The sequence below is a fragment of the Triticum aestivum genome, chromosome 4A, assembly GCF_018294505.1.
Source record: "Triticum aestivum cultivar Chinese Spring chromosome 4A, IWGSC CS RefSeq v2.1, whole genome shotgun sequence".
Taxonomy (NCBI): Eukaryota; Viridiplantae; Streptophyta; class Magnoliopsida; order Poales; family Poaceae; genus Triticum; species Triticum aestivum.
In genome coordinates, this window is record NC_057803.1 from 424,497,572 (window position 1) to 424,512,962 (window position 15,391).

Genomic DNA, 15,391 nt, shown 5'->3' on the forward strand with positions numbered 1-15,391 from the left:
TTTTGCATGCTGTAAGTACCGCCGATACATAGTATACTGGTTTTTGGAGTCGGAATTTGTGTCCCTCTTCCTCCCGCTCGACAACGAGCACAACGCTCACTACCTGGTGAGTTGCTGATATGTATCATAGCATAGGTTTGCTGACATTTGGTGCATCAAGAATCGGGTTATTTGCTAACAAAGTTTTTATTGCTTCCAACCCAGCCGTTGCCGCATCCGTCCACTCGAAGTGATCGATACGTCGCAGCAGGCGATAAAGTGGTAGTGCCTTTTCTCCCAATCTGGAGATAAAGTGGCTCAAGGCTGGCACGCGCCCAACTAGTTTTTGGACCTGCTTTAGGTCTGTTGGTGTTGCCAATTGCGATAAGGCTCGGATTTTGGTTGGACTTGCTTTGATTCCTCTATTGGAGATAATGAACCCGAGCAACTTTCCAACCGGAACGCCGAAAACACATTTTTCTGGGTTGAGCCATGATATGTCTCCGTTGTATCTACTTTTCCAAACACTTTTGCCCTTGTTTTGCACTCTAACTTGCATGATTTGAATGGAACTAACCTGGACTAACGCTGTTTTCAGCAGAATTACCATGGTGTTATTTATGTGCAGAAACAAAAGTTCTCGGAATGACCTGAAACTTCATGGAACAACTTTTCGAAAATAATAAAAAATCATTGAAAAATATGAAGGCTAGGGGGTCCACCACCTGTCCATGAGGGTGGGGGGGCGCCTGCCCCCCTAGGGCGCGCCCCCCTACCTCGTGGGCCCCCTGGAGCTCCTCCGACCTCAACTCCAACTCTATATATCTGGATTCGGGGAGAAAAAAAATGAGAGAGAAGAATTCATCGCGTTTTATGATACAGAGCCGCCGCCAAGCCCTAAAACCTCTCAGGAGGGCTGATCTGGAGTCTGTTCGGGGCTCCGGAGAGGGGAAATTGTCGCTATCGTCATCATCAACCATCCTCCATCACCAATTTCATGATGCTCACTGCCGTGCATGAGTAATTCCATGGTAGGCTTGCTGGACGGTGATGGGTTGGATGGGATCTATCATGTAATCGAGTTAATTTTGTTAGGGTTTGATCCCTTGTATCCACTATGTTCTGAGATTGATGTTGCTATGACTTTGCTATGCTTAATGCTTGTCACTAGGGCCCAAGTGCCATTGTCGGTGTCAAAACCGGCGGATCTCGGGTAGGGGGTCCCGAACTATGCGTCTAAGGCAGATGGTAACAGGAGGCAGGGGACACGATGTTTTACCCAGGTTCGGGCCCTCTTGATGGAGGTAAAACCTTACGTCCTGCTTGATTATTCTTGATAATATGAGTAGTACAAGAGTTGATCTACCACAAGATCAGAGAGGCTAAACCCTAGAAGCTAGCCTATGGTATGATTGTATGTTGTCCTACGGACTAAAACCCTCTGGTTTATATAGACACCGGAGGAGGCTAGGGTTACACAAGGTCGGTTACAAAGGAGGAGATATGTATATCCGTATTGCCTAGCTTGCCTTCCACGCCAAGTAGAGTCCCATCCGGACATGGGACGAAGTCTTCAATCTCGTATCTTCATAGTCCAACAGTCCGGCCAAAGGATATAGTCTAGCTGTCCGGAGACCCCCTAATCTAGGACTCCCTCAGTAGCCCTTAACCAGGCTTCAATGACGATGAGTCCAGCGTGCAGTGTTGTCTTCGGCATTGCAAGGCGAGTTCCTCCTCCGAATACACCACGGAAGAGTTTGAATAGAAGGATAGTGTCCGACCCTACAAAATAAGTTCCACATACCACCGTAGAGAGAATAATATTTCCACAAATCTAACCTGCTGACATGTTTTGGCAGCATGACATCACGCCACGGCCCGGTAATTATTTGAACCATTTTTCTTTAACCAGCCCCGCACATAACGCGAGGCGGTTTCTTGACATGTCTTGTCAAAGCAGAGATCGTGTTCCCCTTATCACGGGATTCTCATCAATACAAACGTGGGTAACCCAACCGTGCATGTTGGTATGACTCCTAGATCTTAGGTAAGTCTCGAACGGCCACAAGGAGGACGCCTGGTATTCGTCTCCTTTATAAAGGGACAAGGCTTTTTCTTTTTTCCCTCCCGTGATCAATCGAATCCTTCCCCCGCCTCGAGTTCTAACACCCAAAGCCCAGGTCAGGTGCTTCGGACCTTCAATCATGTCCGGATCCAGCCTTCAAGGCCGGTGGATGCCCTCCTCCGTCACGGAGGAGGACATCAAGAAGTTGAGGGAGGCCAGATATCTGACTATCGAAATTTCGCATAGGCTGCCCGCCCGAGGGCAGGTCGTCCCTACTCCCGAACCCAACGAGAGCGTTGTGTTTGTCTCCCACTTCCTCCGAGGACTAGGCCTCGCTCTGGATCCCTTTGTTAGGGGTCTTATGTTCTATTACGGGCTGGATTTTCAAGATTTGGCCCCAGATTCCCTTCTTCACATCTCGTCATTTATTGTCGTTTGTGAGGCCTTCCTCCGCATTACCCCTCACTTCGGCCTATGGCTCAAGACCTTCGATGTGAAGCCGAAGATGGCCGAGGGATAGTACGCAGCGTGCAGAGGTGCTCTAATAAGCAAAATTGCTGACGCCCCATGGCCAAAGGGTTCCTTTCCAGAGGTGTCCGAATTGTGGCAACGGGAGTGGTTTTACGTCACAGCTCCCCGAAGTGCCAAGTGGGTAGCTCCCCCCCCCCCACTTTTCGCTCGGGCCCTCCACCACAATTGATGTCATGGATCAGCAGGGGGCTGAGCTGGGGTCCAGCCAAGGACGTGCCAATACTGCAAGGCCGTATCCGAGATCTCTTCGAGGGAGATTTTAGTCTGGTTATGGTAATGCAAGTTATGCTGGTTCGTCGAGTCCAGCCTTGCAAACGTCGGCCCCTCCGCATGTGGGAATTCAACCCGGAAGGACCACGCACTATTCAGAATTTCCTCGGCATGACGCACAAGGAGATGTACAAATCGTTCTTCGGACCCCAAATAGAGTGTTCGGACACTACCGAGGACGTGGGCCCGAGCTGCAACCGCCCCGCTGCCCAAGTAAGTAATCCCATGGCCGAACACACTGTCCTTTTATTTATCATGACATCATTCGGAAGAATCGCTCTTTGACCAGGACTGGATAACTAAGGCAAAGATGATCCGGTGTTCGGCCCCCCTTCCTGAAGGCTTGAATAATCCGGTGCTGGAAAAGATGCTCGAGCCAGCACCTTGTCTAGTCCCCTCAAAGGAAGATGAAGGGGGAGTAAAGAGGGCGAAAGCGGGCCTCCATCGCCACCTATTCCAATCGAGGGAATGAGCGCCTCCGTGAGGGAGGATAACCAAGGGGGAGAATTTGACATTCTCTCTCCTTGGGGAAGGAAGAGGACTACCTCTGAAGATCCGGAAACTAAAGTTTCCAAATGATAGAAGAAATCTCCGCTAGAGGGTCCTGCCTTGGAGGGTATTCTTGCCGCACAATGTCCGCGCGGGATCAGCCCTCTACCGAGCTGTAAGTAATCAAAAAGCACTTAATAGTGAAGATATCCTACCTTACTTCCGAAGACAATAACCGATGCTTGTAAATTGTAGTCCGGATCGCAGCCCTTCTCAACAGAGTTCATCTTCGGGGGATCTTCTTCCGGAGATGATGGAGAGCGAAACGCCTCCTCCGGACTCCCCAGCTCAAGAAGCGGGCGACCTTGAAGTGTCCTCGCGAAGGGTATCTCCGGATCCAATATCGCTAGAGGATAACCCTTTGGCTGCCCGGTATCCCCAGTATCCGGCTCCCGAGGAGAGCGACAGCAAGGGTCCGTACTGTGTGCGGTCGGACGCGCTGAAGGATCTTCTGGGGGAAGCTGTCATCTCGGAAGTGCATCGTACGCTAATGGGTACGGTAATTGAAAGGATTTCATCTGCCGAAAGCGGTTTTCATGAAGCTTTTATGAGTCTGCTGAAAGGCTTCGAGGTACGTAAAATAATGTATGCCTTTAATAGTATCGCATACATTAGGTCCGCCTATGCAGATAGTAGCCCCTGAGACTCTGGTTGTCGTTGAAAACGGCGGCAAACAAAGGATCATAGTCCCAGGTAATAACCAGACCGCCTTTATGTGCAGGTGGTTGAAGCTCCGGTGGCTAGCTAGACTGATGGGTTTGCCAAACTAAAGCGGCAACTGGATGCGGTAGATGCTGACATCGTGCTTGTCAACAGGTGGCTTGACGAGGCACAGGGTGTAACGCCCTCGATGCGGCTATATCTCCCACGTGTCGAAGCACGACTTAGAGGCATAACCGCATTGAAAGGAATGTCGCAAGTGAGGTAATCTTCACACAACCCATGTAATACATAAGGGAAAGAGTTACATAGTTGGCTTACAATCGCCACTTCGCACAAATACATGAATAAAACATTACATCAACCAGATACAATCAAGGTCCAACTACGGAACCCAAAATAAAAGAAGACTACCCCAAATGCTACACAGATCCCCGGTCGACCCCAACTGGGCTCCACTACTGATCAACTAGAACGAAACAACACAAAGGACAAGATCTTCATCGATCACCTCCTCGAGCTCGGTTGTGTCATCTGCACGGTCCGACGGCACCTGCAAGCTGGTTTTGGAAGTAACTATGAGTCACGGGGACTCAGCAATCTCACACCCTCGCGATCAAGACTATTTAAGCTTATGGGTAAGGTAAAGGTATGAGGTGGAGCTGCAGCAAGCGACTAGCATATATGGTGGCTAACATATTCGCAAAAGAGAGCGAGAAGAGAAGGCAAAGCACGAACGAAGAACTATGATCAAGAAGTGATCCTAGAATAACCTACGTCAAACATAACTCCAACACCGTGTTCACTTCCCGGACACCGCCGGAAAGAGACCATCACGATAACAGACGCGGTTGATGTATTTTAATTAAGGTCAACTTCAGGTTTTCTACAACCGAACGTTAACAAATTCCCATCTGCCCATAACCATGGGCACGGCTTTCAAAAGTTCAAATCCCTGCAGGGGTGTCCCAACTTAGCCCACCACAAGCTCTCACAGTCAACGAAGGATATTCCTTCTAGCAGAAAGGCCCGATCAGACTCGGAATCCTGGTTACAAGACATTTCGACAATGGTAAAACAAATCCAGCAACACCGCCCGAATGTGCCGACAAATCCCGATAGGAGCTGCACATATCTCGTTCTCAGGGCACACTCAGATGAGACTAGCTACGAGTAAAACCAACCCTCAAGTTTCCCCGAGGTGGCCCCGCAGGCAGCTCAGTTCGGACCAACACTCAAAGGAGCACTAGCCCGGGGGGTTAAAATAAAGATGACCCTCGGGAGCGCGACTCCCAAGGGAAAAGTAGGTGGTGGTGAGGCAAATGTTAAAACCAAGGTTGGGCATTGCTGGAAGAGTTTTATTCAAGGTGAACTGTCAAGGGGTTCCCATTATTACCCAACCGCGTAAGGAACGCAAAATCCAGGAACATAACACCGATATGACGGAAACTAGGGGGGGCAAGAGTGGAACAAAACACCAGGCATAAGGCCGAGGCTTCCACCCTTTACCAAGTATATAGATGCATTAATTAAATAAGAGATATTGTGATATCCCAACAAGTAAACAGGTTCCAACAAGGAACAACATCTCCATGTTCCAACAAGGAACAAACTTCAATCTTCACCTGCAACTAACAACGCTATAAGAGGGGCTGAGCAAAGCGGTAACATAGCCAAACAACGGTTTGCTAGGACAAGGTGGGTTAGAGGCTTGGTTCAACCATATGGGAGGCATGATAAGCAAGTGGTAGGTATCGCAGCATAGGCATAGCAAAAGAGCGAGCAACTAGCAAGCAAAGATAGAAGTGATTTCGAGGATATGGTCATCTTGCCTGAAAACCCGCAAGGAAGAAGAACGAGTCCATGAAGAAGAAAAATGGACGTAGATGAACGGGTCCTCACAAATGCGACGTTATCGAAACCAACCCGAAGAAGCAACACCGGAAAGAAGCAAACAATCATGGTAAACAACCACCACATAATCATGGCATGATGCACAATCAAGTATGATGCATGTCCGGTTTAATGAAGCATGGCATGGCAAAGTGCACAAACAATCCTACAAATTAAGTGGAGCACAATATGCAACGGAGTTGCATATTGACGAACCACCACGTGACTTATTTAGTTCGATCTTGTTTATGTACCCAACAATATTCAATGTTGTTAAACATGGCAAGAGGGTGAAACAAATGAAAACTACCTATCTAGGCAAGTTTAAATGAGGCCGGAACAACAAACAACAAGTCCGGAAAAATACTCATATGCATATTTTAGGTTTGGTGCTGTTCTGCCCTAAACATAATTTTAGAGTTGTTAAACATGCAAAGCAAGTACACCATGATAAACTAGGCAAAATTCTACCCCATATACATATAGAGATTATTAAATTCGGAGTTACGGTTATTTAGTTATGAATTAAGTCATTTTACTATGGCATAGGAGCAAAATATATGCAAACATCATCTTAAACATTTTTAACATGGATGAAAGTTGCATATTATTAAACTAGCCAAAAATCTAAGCAACTTTAATATATAATTTATTTAGATCCGATGCACGGTTGTGAAGTTATTAAATGCATGATCAACAAGGGCTTTTCTATAAAATAGTCGTCTCTGGAATAAAAGACAAAATCGCAGATCTGAAAAAAATATACGCTGGGCCGAATCTCCATCCTAGCCCAACAGTTGCAGGGGCACTGGAGGCTCACAATGGGCCTCGGCCTATTCGGTGGAGGAGGGAGAACCGCAGGGCGCGCAGCTGGGCTTTTGATCCCACCCGACGAACTCTTGTTGATGCGGCGCAGTCAACGGGGGAGTTGACCCCGTCGTCCTCCTCTCGAACAAAGGCAGCACGTAACTTGGACGAGCGCTCCTGCTCGAAGAAGTGGAAACAGAGGTCAGCGGGGCTGCGGGCTTGGCGCAGCGCTGGGCTGCGCGTGGAGACCGGAACGAGGCGAGCTGGGCCTTGGCGCGGATCTGACTCAAGGGGAAGTGAAGCAGGTCGACGAAGCAGAGGATCGAGCGGGCCGCGCTTTGCCTTGGAGCAGGACGACGGCGGCCTAGCGCGTCTCCGGCGAGGTTCAGTGCGCGGGATGGCTCGGGAGGCGGATCCGCAATGGTGGAGGTCGGGGACGGCTCGTTCTGGACGGAGGCGAGACCATGGGCGGTGCTGTCAGTTCCTGGCGACGTCGGGGTTGCTGGTCGGCGGCTCGGCATCAGAGGTCCATGCTTCGGGTGCCCCTGGCGGCTCGCTGGTTCGAGTCCCTGAAGACAGAGAGGGAGAGATCATGAGAGGGAGGAGACCGCAATGGGGGAAAGGAAAAAGAGGAGGGGCGCGAGGTAGAGAGGAAATCTGCTCCGGCGAGCTAGCGTATAGAGGGGGCGGGGATCAGGCGTTGGATCGGGGCTGGGGAACTCCTCACTCTCGGGAACGAGAGGAGCGGGAGGCTGTGTGCGGGTTGGTGGGGCACGGAAGGCAATGAAGATCCGGAGCGGTTGGTCGGTGGATGGATGCATCGTGAGGATCCCAAGGTGGGAGAGGAGTGGCGGCGGGGGGAAGGATTGGATGGGACAGCCCTCCTAGGATCTAGGGTTAGCCTAGTTATATAGTGAGTGAGTTAGATTAGGGGCGATCTCGTCCCTTTGATCGTAATCGGGTGGTCGAGAAAAAATATGTTAGGAAGTCCAATTAACAAAACTGAGACGTTTTGTAGATGTTTGGGGATGATCCGGACACAACGGTAACGACTGTCCAGGTCGGGTCCGGGACAGATTTCGGACGCACGCAGGAGGGGGTTTGATGCACTGAGCAGAGAGGGTTTCAGACCGTGCGATTGCATCGGACAAATCCGGAAGCAAAGAGGGGAAGGAGGATGGACTAGGTGGGCTGTGGCGAGACTGCAAGGGAGAGAAGAGAGAGAGAGGGCCCGGCAACTGTTTCCGGAGACCGAAAACATCCGACGTTAGACCGACTATAATGTCGCTATAGTTATCCATTGGGCTATCAAACAAACTCCGAATGCGATGAAACTTGGCAGGCCGCCTACCTACAACATAACTACACCACATGCCAACTTTCAACCCATTCCGAGAACATTTTTCGGCCACTTATCAAATAATATTTCGGACGTGCCGCGGGCGCATGCAAGTGTGTCCGGGCTCAGAACGGACAACGGACGAAACTGGGGAAACCCGGATGAATGCAAGTTTTGAAAACATGATGATGCAATGCATATGATGACATGACAAGATGCAACACGCAAGCGAATGACAAGGCAACAACAGCGAATACCTGGAGGACACTTGGCACATCGGTCTCGGGGCGTCACAACACTCCACCACTACGAGAGGATCTCGTCCCGAGATCTAGAATGGCACCGGAGGGAAAACGGAAAAGAAAGAGAAGAGGTAAAGCTAAGTTGCTTCTTTGACAAACGAGTGAAACCAAAGAACCTTGAAAAGTTAAACCATCTCGAGAAAAGGACACAACGGAGATGATCAAAGTTGAAAATACTCTGTTAAGAAAGAGGAAAAGAAAGAACCGATTTTTGGTAGCACTTCGGTTGAAAAAGAGAATGAAAGACTTGATAAAATGAAAGAGCTTGAGCAAAAGGACACAACACCCCGGTTAGACAGGATAAGCATGAAAAGAACATGATCTTTGATGAAACGAGATGATGGGTTGAAAAGAGCAACATCACAATGCCTCCGGATGAAAGAATCAATGGTAGATCATCGGAACAAAAGAATGGAGAAGAAAATGACAACTCCTACCACAAATGAACTTGGAAAGCATCCTTAGGAGAGGGGTCGAACGGAGTTGTTGGAAACCCAACAACGAAAAGATAGGCTTGAAGTGGGCTTATGGAAAACATCTGAAAACCAAGAGGTGAAAATCTGCCACTAACAGAAATGATAGATTGGATTGATAACAACAAGGAGATGAGAAACTTATTTCACCGGGAGGATAAAAGAAGAACTTGGGTCATTTATGAGCACCATAAATAGTAACAATCCTTAGGGAAAGCTTTAGGTGAAAGATGACCCAAGATAAATCCAATGAAGAGATTGATGAATTTAAGATATCTCATTCTTGACAACATGTGAATCATGAAACACACAAAAAATGTCAAAATGACATAATACCACCTCAAAATATAAGATAAAGCGAATTGGACTTTGAGATGCAATATGAAGAATGCTTGAGCTCCTCTGAAAAGAATGTTGATGAACACTTCGAGAAGATTTAAACCTTGATGAACCATCATGTAGAACCTTCATGAAGAACTCCGTTAAACAAAATAATGGTCAAACGGAAGGAAAGAGAAGTTGAAAACACCAGGTGAATCCTTGCAATAATTTAGATGGAGCTATGCGATGAGATAATTGAGAGAGCTTGGAACTCCGGAAAAGAAAGATGAGCTATTGAAACCAAGAATTTGATGAGCCTCCAGAATAGGGAATTGAGTTCACTCGATGAAGCAAGAATAAGAATTACATTATGCTTATCCTTCACCACGGATTTGGCATATTACTTATTCTTGTAGACGGGATTAAGAAGATATAACCTAAACTTGAGAAGGTCATCAATGAACCACTGGTAGGATTGAAAACAACGAATGAATTGATATGATCACCATGGAAGAGTATCTTGAGAAAACCACTGTAAGAATTTGGAACGATCAAAGGAAAGATATTGAAGCACCAGGGAGAATTAGCAAAAGAACGAAGATGTTTGAGACAATCTAGATACATGAGAACAAAGAGATCGTGAATTGATTAGAGAAAAACTTGATGCACCGGTAAGATTGGAGAATGACAACTGAAAGCTGAGAATGAATACACCTGAATTGATGGACTCCGGATAATCAAACTAAGAAGACTCTTGAATTGCTTCGGATAGGTGAAAAGAATTATCACAATCAAACAACTATGAGAGGATGGCCTCGAACTAGAACCACAAATCTCTGAGAGAACGGATAGGATATGGAGGAAAAACTCTTCTTCGGTCTTCAAATACAGAGAATGACGACGAGAAACAACACCAAGAATTGTAGAGGCACTCCAGAATGAAGAATGGAAAAGTTGAGCCAACGATGAAAAGAATTTGAAAGATCTTGGAGAAATACATATGACTGATGATGAATCATTCTTACGTCAAACTTTAAAAGAATTTGAGGATAGCTCCGGGAAAATAAGAAGAGTCAGGTAAGATCTTGGGAAAAGACCTGTGGGTTAGGGCCCACTCAAAAGAAACACCGTTGAAATGATTTAAAAGAGAGGTTGCACCGGTTGAATTAAAAGGCTTAAATGATATAACATCCTCAAAAGAGTTTGAACGAAAACAGAATCGAAACACGAATCTTCGAGATATCTTGAGCACTCCGGAACAATTGAATAGAGAGAGGTGAACAGTTAAAAGAGTCTTCGGTAAGGACTTCGAACATGGAAAAACATGTGAAAGAAAGAAAAAGATATGATCAACACCGAAAGCTTGCATTGAATCCACCGCTGAAGGAAAAGGATGAAGAATATTGAACTTGAATCTTTGTTACAATCTTCCTGAGAATCACCGGATAAGAACATAGAAAGGAAAGAATGAAGAGACTTCACATCAATAAGATGGATACTTGATTAATAAATCTGAGTCCTTGAAGAAAACAAAGGGTGGGTGGGCGGGAAAAACAAAGGCAACTTGGAGACGGATGAAACAAACACCGTTGAGAAGAACTGATACTTGATCTTGCGGATGTTGAAATGATCGGATCCACTTGAAGAGAAACACACCGGTTGAACAGGATTTACATGACAATCTCGATTATCAAGAAGGATTAGTATTCACATTGGAGTATGAGAACACCGCTTAGGAACAGGTATGGAATCAACATTTGACTTCGAAGCAACTCGAATACCACAACTCACAACAAAACAAAGAATTGGCTTGCAGAATAAGCCGGAACAAACATATGATAGAGATTTCATCCGAAGTTATTGTGGTGGGGCCTACACGGGCTCGATCGTACAACACCATCATGTACAAGGTAGTGCACATGACATACAAAGCTTCCCCGAGTTGGCATAGCCAAGGACTCTTTAAGACACAACAAGACCACTGTAAAACCAACTGTGGATAGGCGGAGCACTAGACGTCGAACCCCAATTTCATATCACACATCTGTCGGAAAGATATCCTAAGAGCTACTTGAATTCCCACTTATAAACTCCCAAAATTTTCCGGTTATGCAATCAGGTGTTGGGGATACAGGGGAAGCATAATATCTCACCCAAACTAGCAAATCCTACATCCAGTTGTATCCGTCCTTCAACACATAACCAAGAAACCTTCGGAAATCGTCTACCTCAACCTTCGAAAAGCATCCGTTATACGAGTTATGGCAATACTCCCGAACTCCCGCCCCAGTACTAGGTGGCGTCGAGGTTATCTCACCAACAACTGCATAAAAGAGTTTTTCGATGTCGGCGAACTAGACTCAGGTATTCCAGAACTGCAACGATAAAATTGTGATGACAACACCTCGGAGCTCAACTCCCCGGGACACTGCCACAACCCCTAAATGACAGGAGGCACCAAGAACAATGTTCTTGTCACAAATCGATCGGAACGATTCCAAGATACCCGCGTGATCCTAAATTTTTTTTAGTGAAATTTGAGAAGAGAAGAGTCAAAACTCTACATCAGGATGCCTCACCAGAGCGACGAAGGGACTGGGGAGTAAAAAGAATTCCTAACTCTCCGATATATATAATTCTTAAAAGACTCAAAACATTTTTCTACACTCAACTCGTCCGCTAATTCGATCAAGCAATGGGGCTCCTAAGGTCGGGGAAGGCTCTGATACCAACTTGTAATGCCCTCGATGCGGCTATATCTCCCACGTGTCGAAGCATGACTTAGAGGCATAACCGCATTGAAAGCAATGTCGCAAGTGAGGTAATCTTCACACAACCCATGTAATACATAAGGGAAAAGAGTTACATAGTTGGCTTACAATCGCCACTTCACACAAATACATGAATAAAAACATTACATCAACCAGATACAATCAAGGTCCAACTACGGAACCCAAAATAAAAGAAGACTACCCCAAATGCTACACAGATCCCCAGTTGACCCCAACTGGGCTCCACTACTGATCAACTAGAACGAAACAACACAAAGGACAAGATCTTCATCGATCTCCTCCTCGAGCTCGGTTGCGTCATCTGCACGGTCCAACGGCACCTGCAAGCTGGTTTTGGAAGTAACTGTGAGTCACAGGGACTCAGCAATCTCACACCCTCGCGATCAAGACTATTTAAGCTTATGGGTAAGGTAAAGGTATGAGGTGGAGCTGCAGCAAGCGACTAGCATATATGGTGGCTAACATATTCGCAAAAGAGAGCGAGAAGAGAAGGCAAAGCACGAACGAAGAACTATGATCAAGAAGTGATCCTAGAACAACCTACATCAAACATAACACCAACACCGTGTTCACTTCCCGGACACCGCCGGAAAGAGACCATCACGATAACACACGCGGTTGATGTATTTTAATTAAGGTCAACTTCAGGTTTTCTACAACCGGACGTTAACAAATTCCCATCTGCCCATAACCATGGGCACGGCTTTCGAAAGTTCAAATCCCTGCAGGGGTGTCCCAACTTAGCCCACCACAAGCTCTCACGGTCAACGAAGGATATTCTTTCTAGCGGGAAGGCCCGATCAGACTCGGAATCCCGATTACAAGACATTTCGACAATGGTAAAACAAATCCAGCAACACCGCCCGAATGTGCCGACAAATCCCGATAGGAGCTGCACATATCTTGTTCTCAGGGCACACTCAGATGAGACTAGCTACAAGTAAAACCAACCCTCAAGTTTCCCCGAGGTGGCTCCGCAGGCAGCTCAGTTTGGACCAACACTCAATGGAGCACTGGCCCGGGGTGGTTAAAATAAAGATGACCCTCGAGAGCGCGACTCCCAAGGGAAAAGTAGGTGGTGGTGAGGCAAATGGTAATACCAAGGTTGGGCATTGCTGGAAGAGTTTTATTCAAGGCAAACTGTCAAGGCGTTCCCATTATTACCAAACCGCGTAAGGAACGCAAAATCCGGGAACATAACACCGATATGATGGAAACTTGGGGGCAAGACTGGAACAAAACACCAGGCATAAGGCCGATCCTTCCACCCTTTACCAAGTATATAGATGCATTAATTAAATAAGAGATATTGTGATATCCCAACAAGTAAACAGGTTCCAACAAGGAACAACATCTCCATGTTCCAACAAGGAACAAACTTTGATCTTCACCTGCAACTAACAACGCTATAAGAGGGGCTGAGCAAAGCGGTAACATAGCCAAACAACGGTTTGCTAGGACAAGGTGGGTTAGAGGCTTGGTTCAACCATATGGGAGGCATGATAAGCAAGTGGTAAGTATCACAGCATAGGCATAGCAAAAGAGCGAGCAACTAGCAAGCAAAGATAGAAGTGATTTCGAGGGTATGGTCATCTTGCCTGAAAACCCGCAAGGAAGAAGAACGAGTCCATGAAGAAGACAAATGGACGTAGACGAACGGGTCCTCACAAACGCGACGTTGTCGGAACCATCCCGAAGAAGCAACACCGGAAAGAAGCAAACAATCATGGTAAACAACCACCACATAATCATGGCATGATGCACAATCAAGTATGATGCATGTCCGGTTTAATGAAGCATGGCATGGCAAAGTGCACAAACAATCCTACAAATTAAGTGGAGCACAATATGCAACGGAGTTGCATATTGACGAAACACCACGTGACTTATTTAGTTCAATATTGTTTATGTACCCAACAATATTCAATGTTGTTAAACATGGCAAGAGGGTGAAGCAAATGAAAACTACCTATCTAGGCAAGTTTAAATGAGGCCGGAACAACAAACAACAAGTCCGGAAAAATCCTCATATGCATATTTTAGGTTTGGTGCTGTTCTGCTCTAAACACAATTTTAGAGTTGTTAAACATGCAAAGCAAGTACACCATGATAAACTAGGCAAAATTCTAACCCATATACATATAGAGATTATTAAATTCGGAGTTACAGTTATTTAGTGATGAATTAAGTCATTTTAGCATGGCATAGGAGCAAAATATATGCAAACATCATCTTAAACATTTTTAACATGGATGAAAGTTGCATATCATTAAACTAGCCAAAAATCTAAGCAACTTTCATATATATTTTATTTAGATCCGATGCACGGTTGTGAAGTTATTAAGTGCATGATCAACAAGGGCTTTTCTGTAAAACAGTCGTCTCTGGAATAAAAGACAAAATCGCAGATCTAAAAAATATATACGCTAGGCCGAATCTGCATCCTGGCCCAACGGTTGCAGGGCACTAGAGGCTCACCATGGGCCTCGGCCCATTCGGTGGAGAAGGGAGAACCGCAGGGCGCGCAGCTGGGCTTTTGATCCCACCCGACGAACTCTTGTGGATGCGGCGTAGTCAACGGGGGAGTTGACCCCGTCGTCCTCCTCTCGAACAAAGGCAGCACGTAACTTGGACGAGCGCTCCTGCTCGAAGAAGTGGAAGCAGAGGTCAGCGGGGCTGCGGGCTTGGCGCGGCGCTGGGCTGCGCGTGGAGACCGGATCAAGGCGATCTGGGCCTTGGCGCGGATCTGACTCAAGGGGAAGTGAAGCAGGTCGACGAAGCAGAGGATCGAGCGGGCCGCGCTTCACCTTGGAGCAGGACGATGGCGGCGGCCTAGCGCGTCTCCGGCGAGGTTCAGCGCGCGGGATGGCTGGGGAGGCGGATCCGCAGCGGTGGAGGTCGGGGACGCCCCGTTCTGGCCGAAGGCGAGACCATGGGCGATGCTGTCAGTTCCTGGCGACGTCGGGGTTGCTGGTCGGCGGCTCGGCATCGGAGGTCCATGCTTCGGGTGCCTCTGGCGGCTCGCTGGTTCGAGTCCCTAAAGACAGAGAGGGAGAGATCATGAGAGGGAGGAGACCGCAACGGGGGAAAGGAAAAAAGAGGAGGGGCATCAGGTAGAGAGGAAATCTTCTCCGGCGAGCTAGTGTATAGAGGGGGCGGGGATCAGGCGCTGGATCGGGGCCGGGGAACTCCTCGCTCTCGGGAACGAGAGGAGCGGGAGGCTGTGTGCTGGTTGGTGGGGCACGGAAGGCAATGAAGATCAGGAGCGGCTGGTTGGTGGATGGATGCATCATGAGGATCACAAGGTGGGAGAGGAGTGGCAGCAGGGAGAAGGATTGGATGGGACAGTCCTCCTAGGATCTAGGGTTAGACTAGTTATATAGTGAGTGAGTTAGATTAGGGGCGATCTC